The 14,076-nt window shown below is 41.6% G+C and overlaps 1 protein-coding gene across 3 annotated transcripts in view; it reads left to right on the top strand.

Annotated features, from left to right (window-relative positions):
* Window positions 1-14,076, top strand: part of ralgps2 (Ral GEF with PH domain and SH3 binding motif 2) — a 677,925-nt gene that overhangs the window by 40,564 nt on the left and 623,285 nt on the right. For all 3 annotated transcript variants that reach the window (XM_072511682.1, XM_072511681.1, XM_072511683.1), the window contains exon 2: window positions 5,263-5,333. The gene's annotated coding sequence lies outside the window, so the exon portion shown is untranslated. The remainder of the gene's footprint in view (window positions 1-5,262; window positions 5,334-14,076) is intronic.

Here is a 14,076-nt window from a genome sequence, read left to right on the forward strand (position 1 = left end):
ATTAAGGAGCGTAAAACAAAATACCAAAAATGTTCTACTGGCATGCAAACAAATTAAAAAAAAGATAGTCAGGTTGGCTGTATTGCCACTAAGGGATGAAAAGAATGAAATCACAGGAAATGATAGTGAAATGGTAGAAGTACTAAATAATTACTTTGTTTCTATACTCATCAGAGAAGCAGATCAGGTGGACACAATGTTGGGACGATAAGGAATTGTAACTGCATTTAAAGTAAGAGGATTTTAAAATAAACTAATGAAATTCCAAGACTGCTGGTTCAGATGGATTGCAACAACGTATTTAAGAACATAAACAAGATGTTGTGGCTGCACATGCTGAATAATCAGAATGCTGGCAGATAGCTAGCTAACACATATTTGAAAAGGGAAATACATGTCCTTGGACAGTCAGTTTAACTTTATGGTAGGAAATGTAATGGGATTCCTATAAAAGGAGAAAATGGAATAATAGCTAGACAACAAAAATATACTAACGATTAGTGAGGATGGATTTCAAAAGGGACAGTCCGTCTTGTTTGAGCAATCTCATTGAATGCTTTGGATGTAGCTGTGAGAGCAGACAACAATAATACAGAGATGTAATTTATCTCCATTTCCAAAAGGCTTTTGATAACGTGCCATATATTGACGAATGAATAAGGTCAGAGCATGGCGACAGGGGGTGCAGCAGAATGAATAGCTAGCTGGCTGCGATATAGAAAGTAGATAGAAGGGAAGAAGAATAGTTAGTCACATTCGGACAAAGTGGAAAGTGGGCTCCCACAAGGATCAATGCTAGGACCACTGTTAATTTCCAGATCTAGACTTTGTAATCCAAAACACAGCTTCTAAATATGCTGTAAATACCAACTTGGGGGAGGGGGAATCAGTACTGGAGAGACTGCGACTGGTTTCAAGGGTAGCACGGTAGCATTGTGGTTAGCAGAATTGCTTCACAGCTCCAGGGTCCCAGGTTCGATTCCTGGCTTGGGTCACTGTCTGTGTGGAGTCTGCACGTTCTCCCCGTGTGTGCGTGGGTTTCCTCCGGGTGCTCCGGTTTCCTCCCACAGTCCAAAGATGTGCGGGTTAGGTGGATTGGCCATGCTAAATTGTCCTTAGTGTCCAAAATTGCCCTTCGTGGTGGGTGGGGTTACTGGGTAATGGGGATAGGGTGGAGGTGTGGGCTTGGGTAGGGTGCTCTTTCTAAGAGCCAGTGCAGACTCGATGGGCCGAATGGCCTCCTTCTGCACTGTAAATTCTATGAAAGACATTAATAAACTAGCAATATGGGCATATAATTGGCAAATTAATTTCAGCAGAAGGTGTGCTATCACATTTTGGTAAGAAAAGGAAGGAAGTCACATATTGGAAAAGAATCTCAACAGAATAGGAAAGCAATTAAATAAACAAATCACTAAAAGTAGTGACACAATATTTTAAGACCACAATAAGCAAACCAAGTATGAGAGTTTCTTTCTAGAGGGATAGAATTGAAAAGTAGACAAGTTATCTTAAAAGCATATCAATCCTTGGTTAGACTACATGGAGTATGTTTTGGATGTCATTATATGAAAAGGATTTAGAGACACCAGAAAAGACATGGAAAAAGATTTACAAGGATGATACAAGAGATGCATGTTTATACCCATCAGGAAAAGATGAATCGGCTCGGTTTCTTTTCTTTTATACTTCTGTGAGATGTGGGCATTGCTGAAGGCCAGCTTTTGTTGTCCATCCCTAATTGCCCTGGAGAATGTGGCAGTGAGCCACCACTACAGTCTACCTGGAGTAGGTACATTCTCAGTGCTTTGAAGAAGGGAATTTCAGTTTTTTGACCGAGCCAGCGACAGTGAAGAAAGGCTGAGGAGTGACCTAATAGAGATCTTGAAAATGTCTTTATTCAGATGGTGGTAAAAATGTGGAGCTCACTATCGTAAGGAGTGATTGAGGCAAATCATTCTGTATATGTTAACTTCTTACTTGCAATATTACAACATGCATGTGTCTCATAATATACAAGTATTCTTTCAGTCCGTGGTCATTTGTGATCATTGTCATTTTCAAGGTGCTCTTTCAGTTTATCATAACACTCATATAATATTTTTTGTCTCGCTTATTCTCCTTGACATTGACAAGATTAAGTTGTATTATTTTCAAAAGTAAGTTTGAATTGCTAAACTGAAAAATGTAAACATAAAACCAGTGCATTTTTCTTTGATTCCTGCTTATGTAGTAGAAGGGTAAAATTTATCACACTTTCAAATTTGGAAAGAATTTTTTTTGAGTTGTCCAAAATGTATGTGAATTACAGTCAAGCAAGATATATTATTTGGTAATTCCATAGATCCACACCAGAGCAGTATAACACTGTGGATCAAAAAGTATCTTTTCAATGCCCTCTCAATTCTCAAACTTTGTTTCTCAAAATCACTTATCAGTTATCGAAAATAGTCCGATGTGCTGTCTGGAACACTGCTCATATGCATGCTCTTCTAGAGCCGAGGGCATGCTTTCATGGAGGTAATACTGCCAAATTCTGCAGTTTTTATTTTTAACCAATAGTGGAGTGTTGGTAATTTGCAATTTTTGACATTGTAACAAATGTCACAGTTTTGACATTTGTAAAATGAGTGTTTAAAACTTCATTTAAGACAAAAATGAATTGTTTTGGCAGTATTATTTATTCTGCATTTCATTAAGATTTGGGTGATATATGGTGACATACAATAAGCAGTACAAATATTGATACAATAGTTTATGTTTGCCTGATGTGATATTCAAGACAAAGTTGTTTCATGTGGAAACAAGAGGTAACATGTCTAATTTAAACAGAAGGCTTTGGATTGTGTAAAGCATTCAAAATGTTGAATTATTAATTCAGGCTCCACCATGCAAATGAATGCCTTGTAAGACAGTGGAATAAAAATGATTTGGCACACTGTTACTTTGATACTGTGTTTATATTGTAGAGGCCTTTTGAGAAAAGTTCTCAGTAATTTTTTTTTTGGACTTGTTCACAAATTTAAGTCTTGTTTTAGTCCCTGGCTGTCTAGGGAGGAAGTTTCAACTCAGTGAATCTGAATTTAACGTTAGACATTAATTAGTATAGAATATATAGAACAGTGCAGAAGGAGGCCATTCGGCCCATCGAGTCTGCACCGACCCATTTAAGCCCTCACTTCCACCCAATCCCCGTAACCCAATAACCCCTCCTAACCTTTTTCTTTGGTCTCGAAGGGCATTTTATCATGTCCAATCCACCTAACCTGCATGTCTTTGGACTGTGGGAGGAAACCGGAGCACCCAGAGGAAACCCATGCAGACACGGGGAGAACATGCAGACTCCGCACAGACAGTGACCCAGCGGGGAATCGAACCTGGGACCCTGGCGCTGTGAAGCCACAGTGCTATCCACTTGTGCCACCGTACATGGTGATAGTACACTGACATACTGCTGCTGACTTGCCTCATTTGGTCTAGAGAAAATGCCACTTGGAGCCCTCAAGGTCAGTCTTTTCACAGGCATTGTACAAATTGACTGCTTTGTGACCCAAATCTTTTGATATCCTGAAGAAATATTCTCTTAGATTATTCCTAATTCCTTGAGGTTAAAATGAAACAATATTACAGAATTGTAAAAGAAATTTAAATATTTACATTATACTCTAACTCCAGTAATTATCCTTGATCTGTTACCTTCATGACATTTGAGTTAGTTGGAAACCTTATCAGAAGTTTATAGGTTTAAATCCTACAAGAGATAGACTGACAACTTAGTGCAATACTGAGAGGGTGTTGCATTTACAAAGATTTTTCTTTTGCAGAGACATTAAGCTGAAATGCATCTGTAGGCTTCAGTTGTTCAGGTGGATGTTGATGATTTCTAGGTACTATTTGAATAACAGAAGAGGTATTCTCATAGTACCCTGCTCCGTATTCTTCCCTGCAACAACCCAATATATTAAAAAATGATTAGAGAACATAAGGTTGAGAGGAGGTTTGGTAGAGGTGTTCAAAATCTTGCGGAGTCTATGCATTAAAGGTAGGAAGAAACTGTTCCTATCGGCATGAGGGTTGAAAACCAGAGGGAAGTAACTTAAGAAGATTGGCAAAGAACCAGAGGTGATATGAGAAAAAACCTTTTTACACAACCGATGATTAGAATCCTGAATGCATGATCTGATGTATTGGAGACGGCTTCAATCATGGCTTTCAATAGGAAATTAGCTAATTATCTTGGTAGAAATATTAATAGCTCTTCCAGAAGGTTGGTACAGACATGCTAGGCCACATGGCCACCTCCTGTGCTCTAACCATTCTATGATTCATCTCGTTGTTTGTGGGTTCTTGTTCTGAACAAAGGCCATTGTGTTTCCATACAAATAATGCAATGTAAACTGATACCATTGAATTCGAGGCAGCGTGGTTCTTACAGCAAGACTTGCAACAAACAAAATTTGTTCAAACAAAATTTGTTACAGAGTCTCCATTAAAAAGAGTCTTCACAAACTACAGCCAACGGAACTCGTGCATGATCAGAACAGCAGTATCTTCTTCTGATAAAAGAAGCGTGATTTCTCCAGGAAAATTCAGGAAGAAATCCCAGGCCTTTAAAGCAATGGTTGATGGGGAAATTACCCAATCACCTCCATTCTGGCCAGTCACAGTGGAGTTTCATTTTTTCTTTCTTCCTAGTTGGAAATGGGAGGGGAGGAATCTTTATCTTGCCTTGCTTAAGGCATGTTCCATTTTCATCTGACCATAATTCAGCACTTGTAGTATGTTATATTACCAGCTGTTATCTATAGTGTATTTTAAATTTAGATCATAACAGTTCTTCATCTTCTGAGAGCAGGACGCAAACTCAACTGTGAGCCTTTTTTCATAAACTCTTAAAGCCTTGATTTGTGTGCACCGTTGTCTCATGCAGTAGCATGGTTCTGAAGATGGGTTGCCTCATACCATTGATAATTCCATAGATGTGACCACACTTATACATTTTACAAGTTTACTTAGTAGGGTTGTATTTTTGAGATGCATTTAAGTGGCAGCTTCACATTGGACAGACGGTTTCTGAAAGGTTAATAATGTTTTCAAGTTTTTTTTTTTTCCTTTCTCCATCTTTGCCCAGGAATATTGAATTGTTGATCTAATTTTGGTTTCTTGTTCCAGCATGCTTAACTTCTCTCTTATTTTAGGTTGTGTAATATATATGTTAAAGTCCATCAACCACTTCTGAGACAATCTGTTTAATTCTTTCAGATCTTTGTGAATGCTGTTCTTCTCTTTTGAACAATCACCTAAACAGACCTTGATGTTGTCAACTAATTTGTGTAAGTACCCTCCTACCTGTGGAACTCCAGCTGTGACATGCATTCAGTTGTGGATTTTGGTACATGCACTATAACTATCATCAAATCTAGTTTTAATTACGTCAGCTGATTTGGCACATTCTATGCATCTTAATCATCTTATTAAGGCTTTCATGTGTTACCTTATCAAATGCCTTCAGAAAACCCAAACTGATTATAAACACTGTTGTTGCTTAGTAAATTAATTGCTTATAAAATGATTAAGTATACCTGTTGCTGCAACTTCCATGTTATGAAGCTATGCTTTAAAAAAATTGCTTTGACTTTACTGGCTGGAAACCACAGATTGGATTTGAAAAGACTGAAGCCACATTGCAGTTACTTGAAACCACAGCTTCTAAGGTGGTTGAAAATTTGTATCACTGTACACAATAAATTCCAGTACCATTAAATGGAGCTAGCCTGTCTAGAACACTTCAGAAGGAATGTGAATGGGGTCATCAACTCACCCATTCACAGGATATCCCAACAATCACCTAGTTGGGGACTACGCATTAAATGCAATCATCTAAGACAATGAACTCTGGCTGAGAAAGGAATCCATCCCAGTCAAAATCAGATCAAATCAAAGCTATCTAGCTGGAATACTTCAGCCATGACCATATGTGGGTCACTGGTCAGTTGGAGAGAGAGGATCATGCGACAAACCAGCTAATTTTGTGCTTAAGAAACATTTTCTCCAGACCAGAGACAGAAGCAGAAAAGATGCTGTGGTGGCACAATCCTGTATGGGCCTCATGCTCTCTGCCCTTCTGCTGTTTGACTATCAATGTGCCGCAGACAGAGATTTTAAAAGAAGTCTAACCAGCAGCTGCTGTCTCCAGAGGAACAGATAATTGTCAATCTACATCTTTAAACCGCCTCACTGCAGAAACCAGCATGGCCACCCAGTCCATCCTGGATCCACTCGAGTCAGCAACCTATGGGAACCTATCATGTAACTTTTTTGGGGACTTTAAAGTATCACTTAATCAATCCTTTTATTGATGTGTTTGTGTGTGTGTGTCTTAGTCAAAGCACATCAGCATATCCTTTTTAAAAAGAAAAGTGGTTGCACTCAAACGAGGAGCAGTAAAAGAGGGGAGTCATTCAACCCTTCCATACCTCATTGGAAAAATGTTTACTATTATGATCATTCTGCTGGTGAGAGGAATATGAATAATATCTGACCAAGTACTGCTGATTAATCTTCTATTTTCTGATTGTTTGACTTAGAATTACTAAATTGATGACTCAGTTTTTATTGTTGCTAATGTTCAGTCTTCAAAGGCACCGCTGCATGTATGTATGCATGAAACTGGTAAAACAAGTGGATCAGAGATTCACCCATTTCCTTTCTCATATTTTCTTGAAGATCAACTTGTATGCTATCTTGGCGAGGTTTGAAACCTCTAAAGATTTAACTACTGGATTAATTTACTCGTGTCAGATTGTTTTAGACATGAATTAAAATGACTGAATCTGAATTTGTCATGTAAAATTACCTCTACCGTTTCCTGATTTTAAAAATATTTCTACGTGACTTTACTGAGATTAGTTAAGATATTTAAATTCATGATTCCGGTAGATATAAGTTCCAATGAAAAGTCATTGATCTGATGTTGACTCCCACAGAAGCTGCCTGACCTGCTGAGTGTATCCAGCATTTTCTGTTTTTATTTCAAATTTCCAGAGCAGTTTTTTGCTTCTGAACTAATCTTGAATCATCTTTTTTCTTACATTTGGACTCTCTTCCAAATGTTGAAATTCTAGCATCTTTCTCTGACTTTTCATATTCTTTTCGCATATCCTCAACTGATTTCAGTCTGGATTCAAATTCTCAATATTGTTTATTGTATTTTTAAAAATTCTGCTAGGCCATTTTTTAAAACCTCATTCAATCATTTTTGCCTTGCATGATTCTCCCATTTATTGGGACATGCTTTCATATCACCAAAAATGACCCTGAAAATGTACTCTATATACATTTTCGTTTGTTTTCAACTTGATTCTCCTGGGAGCTTTTGTCTGAGCTTTACAGGTGGGCACAAATGTATTGTTTATTTGGCCTTGCCCGAATGACAACATCAAATTGAATTATCACCAGATCCCAGGTGCCCACCTTCAAGAACATAAGAAGTCAAGGATGAGGTAACCGACTCAACAATGTGTTCATTTGTTTAGCATTGCACCGGTGATGAATGTAGGAATTTCAGATATACTGTATAATCAGTATTTGGTGCATAGAATCATAGAATTTACAGTGCAGAAGTAGGCCATTCGGCCTATCGACTCTATACTGGCCCCTGAAAGAGCACCCAACCCAAGCCCACACCTCCACCCTATTCCTGTAACCCAGCAATTTTTGGACACTGCAGGGAAGTTTAGTGTGACCAACCCACCTAACCTGCACATCTTTGGACTGTGGGAGGAAACCGGAGCACCCGGAGGAAACCCACGCAGACACGGGGAGAACTTGCAGACTCCGCACAGACAGTGACCTAAACCGGGAATCGAACCCAGGTCCCTGGTGCTGTGAAGCAACAGTGCTGCTAACCACTGTGCTACCGTGTCACCTACTTGCAGGAGGGGTTAAAAGCCAGAGGGGTTAAAAGCCTATGTGTTTAAATAATCCTGGTTTAAAAGGATTTGGGATCCGGGGATGCAATTAAGGCATCATAAAAAGCTAGGCCTAATGCAGTTTTGTTTGGGTTAAGGAGGGAGGGGGGGGGGGGGGTTCTCTGTGGAGCTGAGATTTTTTTTTTGTCGTTTGAGGGGGAATACGTATTGCAGGTAAGGATTACTGTGCCACTGCAGCTATTAGCATTGTTTAAGGCAGCAGTTTTCAAAGTCAGGGGGGGTGTTGGGTGGGTCACGGAGTTCCCGATCGTGGGAGAAGTGCCCAAAGGCCACGACCAGCTTTCAAGAATGCTGGCCAGCCTGCGCATGCATGCCCCCTCAGTTGGATCAGGCAGTGAGCATACCCAAGATCTAAGGTCCTCCCCCTCCTGTCTCTGTTCACCAAGTCTGCCCTTGCGCTGGCCTTCCCCAGCAACCTATCTGTCCCGGCCCTGCTACTCTCCACTCACCATGGCTCCTGTGCGTATTCCTCCATAACCCGGAGCTCAGCGGGGCAAACTGCCTCCTCCTAACGTTAGCACACTCCCAGGACCAAATTTATTTTTTAATACGCTGGAGACTTCCCAATAAAGTGGCAGCAGAGAGCAGGTCACGAGCCCAGCACATACAATTTTGTCATGCGCCCTGTCTGACCGGGCTTTGCATGCAAAATCACGGAGGAGAGATTCCTCCATTTGTAGCAAGCAAGGCAACAGGACTGTGAAAAATTGAAAATACATCATTTTGTAATAAGCAATAGAGGGCCAGAGACACAAACAGGCCAGGATCTCACAACTAAATCTACCAGAGAGAGTTGCACAGGAGAGTCTATAGCAGGGCAAAGCAGTGCTGGTGTGTGCTGCTCAGGAGTGTCCATGGCAGGACAAAACAGTGCTGGTGTGAACCCAGGGCCTCTGGTTAACAACCCATTAAGAAGCAACTGAAATGTGGAACAAAGTGTAAAGATGATTTTGAGGGATGGCTTTGCCAATGCAAATCGGGTTGCAAAGCCCATGTGTGTTATATGCAGGGAAGTACTGACAATTTAAAGTTTAAAACCCTCAAAACTTCAAATTAAAATTTTGTGCAACTACTCCTGCTTGGAGAGCCAATAGTAATGTTGAAATTATTTATACGGGTCTAGTAATCTGATGATTCAAAGGATTTTCTCTTAAAATTGAAACCTGACGATGATTGAAAAAATTTGTGCAACAGGTGGCAATAGCTGTTGCATGCAATTGCTATGTAGTAGCAACAAGAGTAGTATCCTCCAGTAATAGGGTGCAGCTATCAAACCAAAAAGATTTTCTGTCTAATGCATAAATGAGTAATGTGATATATGAATTTGAGTTTCCAGTGTGATGCCAGATATATAGGACATACATCCTGACGACTGGTCGATCATATCAAACAGCATGTCCTTTCGGATGTTTGCAAGTTCTGACTGGGCCCAACCAGCCTGTGCTTGAAAAACTCAAAATATAGTGTCCAACATTTAGATGTGATCCCGTGATTGGACGATACTTGCTAAACAATCCGGATTGTTCAAAGAATTACACTGAAAGCCTATTTTAGATAGTCAGCTCGATTTGCATGTGCCTCACTTAGGCCTGCTGCGAGCCATATATATTGTTATGGGCGAGGCGTTTTCAGAACCCCAAAATGTATCATGGAGTTCAACCAACCTCTTCCTTTAATGGATTTGTTGCTTTTCTGAGCAGGCGGCTTGTTCCCCAGGTGTGATATTGCAATTATAGACACGTGGTCTTTAAACACTCTATGAACTCAACTTAACCTTTTAAACAAACATTGGACCCCTTAACACCCCTTACTTCAAAGATAACCCTGAAAATAATGCACCACTAAATAATCCCTCAAAATGTTCCTTCAAACATCCAAAAGGCTTCAAACCTTCAAAACAGTCACACATCAGGTCACAGTTAATATATATTTTCTGTTTTATGGCAGAGAAAAATCAGCTTGGTTGACTTCAGCTCCAGCACCTTGCTTTTCTTCCTGCAGCTTTCTGGAAACACACACACACACCCAAGCTGCTTTCTCAAACCTGTCTTTCTCCCTTCAAGCAGATCACAGCAAACCAGAACTTCTCAAGCTTCTGTCTCAAACTGGCGTTCTCCTTTTAAGCAGCTCACAGCAAAAACAGCCAGGCACTTTTTAGCTGCTCTCAGCAAAACTGAAACCAAAAGCAGAAGTGAGCTCGGCTCCCCACCCCAACCTCTGACATCACTTCAGTAATATGATCAACTCCATTCCTTAAAGGTACATTGCTTAAAATCCATTTCTTAAAGGTACTCTCCCATGACACCTCCCCACAAGAAAAAAAAAAAACCCCATCAACTTCAAGATGGTTTCATTTTTCACTTTTGCACCATCCATTAAGAAATGCACACAATAAAGCACTTTACCGGTTTAAAAAAAAACAACACAGGCAAACAGGTATAATAATAAAGTCAATTTTTCCCGTTCTTTTTCCTCCAACTGAAAACCTTCTCGATTGACAGTCACTTTGAACAAGAAAGTCTCTGCACGATCGATCCAATCCTCTACTCCTCGGCATTTCTCTTTAGAACCAGGGGCGAAATTCATAGAAGTTTTCATAGAATTTACAGTGCAGAAGGAGGCCATTCGGCCCATCGAGTCTGCACCGGCTCTTGGAAAGAGCACCCCACCCAAGGTCCACACCTCCACCCTATCCCCATAACCCAGTAACCCCACCCAACACTATGGGCAATTTTGGACACTATGGGCAATTTATCATGGCCAATCCACCTAACCCGCACATCTTTGGATGGTGGGAGGAAACCGGAGCACCCGGAGGAAACCCACGCACACACTGGGAGGATGTACAGACTCCGCACAGACAGTGACCCAAGCCGGAATCGAACCTGGGACCCTGGAACTGTGAAGCATTTGTGCTATCCACAATGCTACCGTGCTGCCCCGTTCTCCGGTATCGGCGCGATGTCCGCCGACTGCCGCCCAAAACGGTGCAAATCAGTCGGGCATCGCGCCGCCCCGAAGGTGCGGAATGCTCCGCATCTTGGGGGCCGAGCCCCAACCTTATCGGGCTAGGCCCGCGCCGGACGAATTTCCGCCCCGCCAGCTGGCGGAAAAGGCCTTTCTTTGGTGCCCCGCCAGCTGGCACGGAAATGACATCTCCGGGCGGCGCATGTGCGGGAGCGTTAGCGGCCGCTGATGGCATTTCCGCGCATGCGCAGTGGAGGGAGTCTCTTCCACCTCCGCCATGGTGGAGACAGTGGCGAAGGTGGAAGGGAAAGAGTGCCCCCACGGCACAGGTCCGCCCGCAGATCGGTGGGCCCTGATCGCGGGCCAGGCCACCGTGGGGGCACAACCCGGAGCCAGATCGCCCCGCGCCCCCAGGACCCCGCCCGTGCCGCCTTGTCCCGCTGGTAGGGTAGGTGGTTTAATCTACACCGGCGGGACAGGCATTTTAGCGGCGGGACTTCGGCCCATCTGGGCCGGAGAATTGCAGGGCTGCGGGGACGCCAACTGGTGCGGTGCGATTCCCGCCCCCGCCGAATATTCGGTGCCGGAGAATTTGGCAACCGACGGGGGCGGGATTCACGCCAGCCCCCGGCAATTCTGCGACCGGCGGGGGGGGGTGTCGGAGAATCTCGCCCTAGATACTTTAGTTCAATCTGCCCAATGAGTCCCTTGCAATTCTCCAATACAGGAGCATTGGTTATCACAGCTTTCAGACAGTCAAACGCCTGTCGAAAGTCCGTTGTCCATTGAAATTTTTTACGTTTCGTTAGCAAGGCCATCAGTGGAGTAATCATGCCACAAAACATTTGCACAAAGGTTCGATCAAATCCACGCATGCTAAGAAATCACATTTTTTCCCTTCGTCTTGTGGGTATCGGAAACTCCGCAAGGGAAGTGATTCGGGCTTCTCCAAATTCACTTTCGGCTAGGTTCATCACCAAACCCGCCGCCTGAAGTCGATCGAAGAACTCCATACGATGTTTTAAATGTTCTTTCCATGTCTGGAAGTTGGAAATAAAAACAGTGTCCCACTTTCTCAACGCAATCCTTCAAACGTGGGATAGGGTAAGAGTCCGTTCTTGTAACTGCATTCACCTTTCTGTAGTCCACACACAACCGTTGGGTACCGTCTGGTTTAGGTACCATCACTATGGGTGAGCTCCATTGGCTGCAACCCACTTCAATTATGCCATTTTTAAGCATACTCTCAATCTCTGTTAACTTGTGCCAATTTTAAAGGATTATGTCTATATGGATGTTGTTTGATAGGAACAGCATTTCCCACATCTACATCATGTATAGCCATTTGAGTACTTCCCAATTTATCTCTGCAAACTTGCCCATGTGATATCAATAACTTTCAGGTCAGTTAGTTTTTCCTCTGGAAGGTAACTCAACAATTTATCCCAATTTCTAAGAACATTCTCATTTTCCAATTTAATTTGAGGTATGTCAAATTCACAGTCATCTGGATTTGGTTCGTCACTTGGAGTTAGAATCATTAAAACCTCCTTTTTCTCTCCTTCCCTGTCAAAGTACCTTTTAAGCATATTCACATGACACACTCGGTGAGTCTTCCTTGTATCTGGTGTTTTTACCACCGAATTCACCTCACTTAATTTCCTTTCAATCTGATATGGTCCACAAAACCTAGCTTTTAAAGGCTCACCTACCACTGGTAACAACACTAAAACTTTATCCCCACTGGCAAAACTACGAACTTTGGATTTCTTGCCTGCTACCCGTTTCATCATCACTTTTTGTGCAACTTTCAAATGTTGTCTAGCCAATTCACCTGCTCTATTCAATCGTTCCCTAAAATTTGACACTTAATCCAATAGTGTAATTTCCGATTTCTCACCCACCAATTTTTCCTTAATCAATTTAAGTGGCCCTCTTACCTCATGACCCAAAATTAGTTCAAAAGGACTAAATTTGGTTGACTCATTAGGTGCATCCATAATTGCAAACAATACGAATGGGATTCCTTTATCCCAATCCTCTAGATAATCTTGACAATACGCCCTCAACATTGTCTTTAATGTCTGATGCCACCTTTCTAACGCTCCCTGCGATTCTGGATGGTACGCAGTTGATTTAAATTGTTTTATTCCTCAGCTATCCATAACTACTTTGAAGTAAAATTTGATCCTTGATCCGATTGAATTTCTGTGGATCGTCCATATCTCGTAAAGAATTTAAGTAACTTCTCCACAATCCTTTTAGCTGTAATATTACATACTGGAATGGCCTCTGGAAACCTAGTAGACACATCCATTATAGTCAAAAGATATTGATTCCCACTTTTTGTTTTAGGAAGCGGTACTACACAATCGAGTAGGACCCTTGTAAAAGGTTCCTCAAATGCTGGAATGGGTATTAAGGGCGCTGGTTTTATCACTGCTAGAGGTTTCCCTATCACTTGACATGTGTGACATGATTGACAAAATTTAACTACATCTTTATGTAGTCCAGGCCAATAAAAATGTTTCTGGATTTTAGCTTGAGTTTTCCTTATTCCCAAATGACCTCCCACTGGTACCTCATGTGCAACTCGCAACACCTCCTTTTTATACCCTACCGGCAATACTACTTGATGAACTTTTGCCCACTTTTCGTCTGCCTGCATATGTACAGGTCTCCATTTTCTCATCAAGACATCACTTTTATGGTAATAACACTCTGGTATACTCTCAGATTCCTCTTCCGTATATGCTTTCTGATATATCCGTTTTATTTCTACATCTTTCAGTTGTAACTCCGCCAATTTTCCTGAACTAAAAATATCCGCCTCATCCTCCACCTTTCTTGTTCTTTTTCAACCATCTGATCAAAAATCGTTTCGGATAATTGCACTTCAACTTCATCTTCACTCTTTGATTTCTCCTCTTGTCTTAACCTGTGACTTTGCGACCTTGTTACCACACAATCTGGAAAAATCCCAGGATATTCGTCCTTCAACCCTTCAGTTGTCTGATTTTCCACTGGCTTATCAACCACAGTAGGCATCACTCCCACCTGCGATCCAGTTATATCATTACCCAAGATAAACTGTATTCCTGGACAAGATAGTTTCTCT

This window comes from Scyliorhinus torazame, chromosome 7 (genome assembly GCF_047496885.1).
Source record: "Scyliorhinus torazame isolate Kashiwa2021f chromosome 7, sScyTor2.1, whole genome shotgun sequence".
In the NCBI taxonomy this organism is placed as follows: domain Eukaryota; kingdom Metazoa; phylum Chordata; class Chondrichthyes; order Carcharhiniformes; family Scyliorhinidae; genus Scyliorhinus; species Scyliorhinus torazame.